The sequence below is a fragment of the Pinus tabuliformis genome, chromosome 7, assembly GCF_031772625.1.
Source record: "Pinus tabuliformis cultivar Carrire ecotype Pingquan chromosome 7, CPIR1, whole genome shotgun sequence".
In the NCBI taxonomy this organism is placed as follows: Eukaryota; Viridiplantae; Streptophyta; class Pinopsida; order Pinales; family Pinaceae; genus Pinus; species Pinus tabuliformis.
In genome coordinates this window covers 746,206,487-746,212,800 of record NC_142293.1, presented here as the reverse complement: position 1 = coordinate 746,212,800, position 6,314 = coordinate 746,206,487, and the positions used below count along the sequence as shown (strand labels likewise).

The 6,314-nt window shown below is 35.0% G+C and overlaps 1 pseudogene; it reads right to left on the bottom strand.

Moving 5' to 3' along the window:
* Window positions 1-4,786: 4,786 nt before the first annotated feature.
* On the bottom strand, window positions 4,787-5,557 carry LOC149249691 (uncharacterized; annotated as a pseudogene).
* Window positions 5,558-6,314: the final 757 nt, after the last annotated feature.

Genomic DNA, 6,314 nt, shown 5'->3' with positions numbered 1-6,314 from the left:
TAAGGTACTTAAACTTGAATTTTCTTTAGGATATAATATTAATTTTTATCAATTTCCTCTTGTCCTTTCCTCAAAATGTCAAAATCGTTTTCCTTTATCTATTGTATTCGAACAAAGACTACATATCTACAAATGATTCCCCTTTTAAAATTGCATATCATTCTTTTGAAGCTACAAATGCATCTCCTTTTTGTATTAGTGATCCTAAACAAGAACCTAATGATAATCATAGCTAAGCTAGTACAAGTCCATCTTACAAGCCCATAGTCATGGTTGCTTGATATGCTCCATTGAGTCTACAAGCTCCATTACATGATCTGCCACAAAACTATGGTCAATGGTTGCCCCAATTTGATGTCATAGGAGATATTATAGCCCAACAACACCTTGACAAGTTGAATGATTTCATGGACTTGGAGGAGATAAAACATGGAGATGTTAAACTGAGGTTTTCAGCTCAAATTTTCTCAAGAGAAGTTAGGAAATGGTATAGAAGTTTGTTGGTTGGAAGCATCACCAATTTCCAACAGTTTGAACACACTTTTCTTTCTATGTGGGAGCTCAAAAAGAATCCTTTTTATATTATGGTTGAGTATAAGAATCTGAATAGGCATCCACGCAAGACAGTTCAAGAGTTTACAAATAGGTTTAATAAATTTTATAATTCAATACCTGTTGATAAGAACACCCCCTACCCCCACCTCGGGGATGGATATGACGCATTATCCTATTGACTTTGGTGTTGATATTTCTTATCATCTCAAGGAGAGTAATCCATCCACTTTGGAGGATATGCAAAAACATGTTGTTAGTGTGGAAGCAAACCTGTTGGCCAAGAAGTCCAAGATGAAGGCTAAAAAAAGGGGAGGTGTAAAGGAGGATCCATAAACATCATCAAATAGCAAGTTGGATGTTATGATGAAGACAATGGAGAAGCTAGTGGAAAAAATGAATTTGGAAAGCAAACTTGTTTTTAGAGAGCAACAAATAAGACCTCCTTTCCAAGAAATTTTTATAAAAGAAGAAGAGGTTGCTAGTTTGAATTTCGATCCATCTTAAGATGAGCAGAGAGCTTATCCTTTCATGTATTCACTTGAAGACATTCATGGAAGTGAATTTTTATATCATCCTACAAATTTCAGTTGTGGCAACAATGAATAATAAAGGGAAGATACCGAATCAGGTGAAGGAACTTTGCCTTTGTGTTTTGCTTCATTCCAATTGCTGAAGGAGAATTTTCATAGTGTTATAAGTTAGCAATCTCATAGTCTTGACGTCAAACATGAGGAAAACAATGAGTTTATTGATGGAAACCCTCTACCCTTATGTTTTTCTTCATTTGAATTGTTGAAAGAAAATTATAAGATTACTAATGAAGCAAGGAAAACAGTTGTCAACAACATAAATTGGCAGCAACCTTCTCATGTATTTGATGACCCTGTTACTTGTTATATTGAAGACTTTTTCAGTTCAAAGTCACAGCCATTGAGTAACCATGAGATTGAATATGCAGTTGGAGGGTTGAAACATGAAGAGCATTGTTAATTAATTCAAGGTAGTCTTGTGTCATTTATTTTTTCTTCTTTTGAGTTCCTCAAGAAAAAATTTAAAACTATCACTAAACTAGAGGATGGTGGGCCTATGAAATATCATATAGCCTCATTGGAACCAACACACAATAAATTGCAGCAGTCTTCTTAGGTTCTCCATGATCCAATAGCTGATTATTTGGATGGTTCTACAGTCAAATTTCTCCTCCTTTAACTAGCTATAAGCCTGAAAACAAGGATGATGAAGACTTGGTTTGGAAGCCAGTATCATTGTCTTTGTAGCTCTATCATGAAAACTATGAGATGAAATTGCATGAAATCAAGGATGCAGATAAATGTTTGTATTCATGGTATGTAGACCACCTAGAGCATAATTGCAATATGTCAGATGAGCTAAAATTTAGTATTCATTCATTTGAGGATCCTTTTGCAACATTCTCAGAGTCAGCAAGTGGGTTTAAGTTCTTATATTCAGTTCGAGTTGAATTTGTTTGTAGAGAACTCAACTAGTGGATACAGTGCTTGCATGGTTGTACTAGTTGTTTGAATTCACTTGATTAAGTAGTTTTTGGATTAATTAAAGTGATTATGTGTGTGAATAATCTCAGCACTTTGAACATCTTTTAGCAGAGTGCTAATTTCTAGCAATTAGTTTCGAAAAGTTGGTATTATTTTTCAATTTAAAGGTGTGGGCCCTAAGATGTTCATGCGTTTCTTCCATATTTAATGTAAAAAGGTCATATTCAGTCATAGTTAGTCTTGGTCGGTCAAATAATTAATAAATCCCAAAGGATTAGGCTACTAGTCTACGGTGTTCTTGGCACCTCACAGGGAGGATGCCATCCCCATTAAAGCCAATGTTAGTTTCCTATAGTCATAGTAGTCAGAAAACAAGTTTTGTCTTTCAAGTTTATTTCGAAAAATTATAAAGGTTTTCTATGATATCGTAGAGATCAAGCTATGGGTCTTATATTAGAATTAAATTTTCATTATTGAATGTAATTATGTCAGTGTGTGTGAAAGGTCATGCAAATGGTCATTTATATTCTAAGAGGTTGAGTTAAGTGAGTCTAGGATTATGATCCATTCAAGTCATGAGTGGGGGTATGATGATCCTGGTCTTGCATCATTGGGATGAGCTTGTGACATCTTGTCAAGCAGTTTTGTGATCAAACCAATCTTGCACTATGACATTAGCCTCTAGTACAATAGTCTAAAAGGTTCATTGCACAAAGTCTGCAGGGAGTGTTCCACTTCTACCAAGGCATCAAATTTTGATGTGGAATAATGGTTTTTGTCACTTTTTTCCATGTAGGATGTTTTTTGTGAATATTTGGATCAAGTTAAAAGCATTTTTCTTAGTCAAAAGATCAGTGTGTGTTCAAGTCATGAAGATGGAGGTGTGTTGCACAACTGCGCTACGCTTCTGCTGAAAGAAGAATGTTTGAGGTTTGAAGATTTGTATTCGATCTAGAAGTTTTAGCATGGATTTGAAAAATTTTATGGAACATGCCATGCCATCCCAGTACCCTCAGCATGTCAGATGATGGCCAGAGATAGTATAAGCTTGGAGTGTTGCGCTTTCACACAGTCATTGTATTTTCACCATATCTCTTAAACCCTATAGTCATTTTCTATGAAATGTTTATAGTAGAAGCATGGGGGTGAGATGAATAAGCTCACTTAATTTTAGGTCAAAATGTTTCACGGTTTTCAAGAAACGAGCTACTGTCATCTACATACATGTTTGGATTTTATCAAGACACGTGAGTCAGTTTTGGCTCAAAATGTGCATGGAAAAGTTTTATAATTATATTAAGTTTCTATAAAAAAAATTAGCTCAATCCGTCTTACCATTTAGGAGATATTCAAAAAATATCGTCGTTATGGTTTTGGACAGTCAACTGTTTGACCATCAGATTCGACTCCAAAGCTTCCAAAACTGATTTTGAATATGCTGACAAGTGTCCTGGAGTCTTAGGATGTTGAATCTATATATCATTGTAAATATTTAATTTTTGGTTAAGCATTTAGTTAAATATTGCATTAAGTAAACTAACTCCTAGTTTTAAGTATAGTAGGTCAACATTCGTTGCATCTAGTTGATTATCTTTTCTCCTTTCAGAAATTCGGTTTTGTTAGGCGGAAACTTAATATTTTTTTATGTATATATTGTGTAAATATCATAGTGCAAGGGGTTGATTGGAGAGTGAAACAGAGAGTAGATTGTGTGCAAACTGTACTTGTTGATTTTTCATGTTCAGTGATTAATGAAAAAAGGCCAGAGTTGTTTCCTTCAAGGATTCATGTGTTAGATGCTTATGGTGATGTTTCTTGATTGTTCATGTATCTTTATCTTTCGTTATAATCATGCTTAACTGTTATCTTATTCAATGCTTAATTGAAAGAACCATTTATGTGCTCTGTTATAGACAATTAAACATTTCAGTGTCTGGTCTTCCATAGTGACATATGAAACTCATCCTTTATTAGATGCTTTAGATGTTATTGATCCTCACTATTCTTCCATTCACCCCTGCTAAAACAAAAGCTTGACATAGAACACCTTAAGTGTTGGCTATCTTGCCCTTGGCAGAATACTGCTCACTATCCCATCTTGATCACTGAGATTTTCTAAAACAAATGACTCCATGACCCATGGATGTCTTTGTCACTCTTCCATCAAACCTTTAAAAGGCCATTCCTCTAAAATCTAAACATCTAGCCTAATACCTAAGACAATGACTGAAAATTTCGGATAGAGAGAGCCCTCTCTGAAGGTGGAAGGGTTAGATTCCAATTTCAAAGTGGTTTTTGGTTACCTTTGGGTTCCGCTCCTCATCCTAGAGGAATTACGAAGTGCTAACATATGAAAAAATTAATTATTTAATTCATAATAAGAAGAGGCAAAAAAAAATTATGATGTACAATGTTATAATGTATTGTATAAGATAGATCATTGTATAATATTTTTGATGTATAAAAAGACATATTAATGTATTAATATAATACTTGAATGGGTTCTTGCATACTTTTTTTTGGACATATGATCACTTTGAATGAGATATTGCATACCTTTTTGTACTTATGTTAGAAAAATATGAAATATACTTGCTTAGAAGTTGTCAGAGGATGAATGTGAACAAATATGTTTCTTTATCAATTTTCTATTTTGCTAGTGTGTATGCATGAATCTTGTGTTTCTATCAACTTTTTTATAGCAGATAGAATGGGTTCTAGGGAATGGAGAGTGATGTTGGGGGCGGGAGGGGTGTGACACTAGATCTTTCTTTAACAACATGTTATGCTTTTGACAAGTTATTAACAACATCTAACAGGTCTTTGTATTACATACCTTTTTATTCTTTCTACCTCATGTCATACCCTATCCATGACATTGTCTACTTATACATAACTCCAAAGAACCTTCTCCTGCATCACCTTAATCTCATTGTACTTTTTCTTCAATAAATTGTGTTTCTCCTAAACAAGTCAAATTAAATCTTCTGTTGATTTTTTTCTCTTCATCTAACAAGGTTTCCAATTCTGAATCTCACTCTTTTATTTGTGTTTTCTTCTTAAGTTTCTCTTGATTTTGAGTGACAGGATCAACGATTTCCTCTCCTTTATTATCCATTTCACCCTCCATAGATTAAAATGGACTTGTTTCCTTCTATGTTTGTGTAGTATTCTTAGGCTCCTCCAAATTTTGAATGACAGGGTCAACAATTTCCTCGCCTTTACTAGTCGTTGTACCCTCCACAAGTGAAACTAGATTTGAAAACTTTTGTGATACTTCAGGTGATGCAACAAAGGAGAAAAGAGATGACTTGGGAGTTAAAAATATAGAATAAGGTTGAGAAAATAATTGCATTTTTTTCACTCACACTCCACTTCTGTGGTGACAAAATGATGTCATGAACTCTCTAGCATCTTTGCAAGACTGGAGGAGTGATGGTGACTAAGGAACCCCTATATTGAACAAAACCTTTTTGAAAAAACCTCATTATATCTACGGAAGTGTTCGTTATGCCAATATATATTCTTAAAGAAAGTAAAATGATTAGTTTCTTAGGTAGGAAGCCTTTTTCCGCAACTGTGGAACCCTAAATTTCTCTTTTTCCCATTGTTAATTGGTGAGTATTATGGAAAGTTAGAATTAACACCTCCGACCTAAGAGGCAAGACATAAAATTATATTAGAGTCTTTCGAGTTCTTTTATACATACAATGACTTAGAAATATTTGAACTCACAATTAAAGCCTAGTGTCGATGAAACTCATAATTATGCCTAGGTTTCTGAGAGCGCAATCCAATGGCTTGCCAACTTCCACCATATCTGAGGGTATGTGAGGCCTCACCCTCCTCTTGCTAACATCACAAGGGGGATTCCCAGTTAAAATCCCAACTATTAACCACCCACCACCCATCCAATGGTTCTGATCATGGTCGGACCTCACCCCTCCCTGTTGATGTCATAGGGGGAAGGACCCATGATGCCTCCAACCTTTCATTTCATTAGAGCATATATGTCGTTCACTATCCCAAGATATCACCCTCGGTTAGTTGCATACTTATGTGGGCATTACGACTTGGTCCTTGGGGCTAAGGCCTTGATCATCACCGATTGGTTACGATTTAAATGTGTTGTGATATATTGTTTATGGAACATCAAAATACATTATGTCATATCGAGGTTGTGATTTCTTCCCTAAGCATAAAACTTGTTAACATAGAGCTAAGGCCTGTCCCTCATGGCCAAGG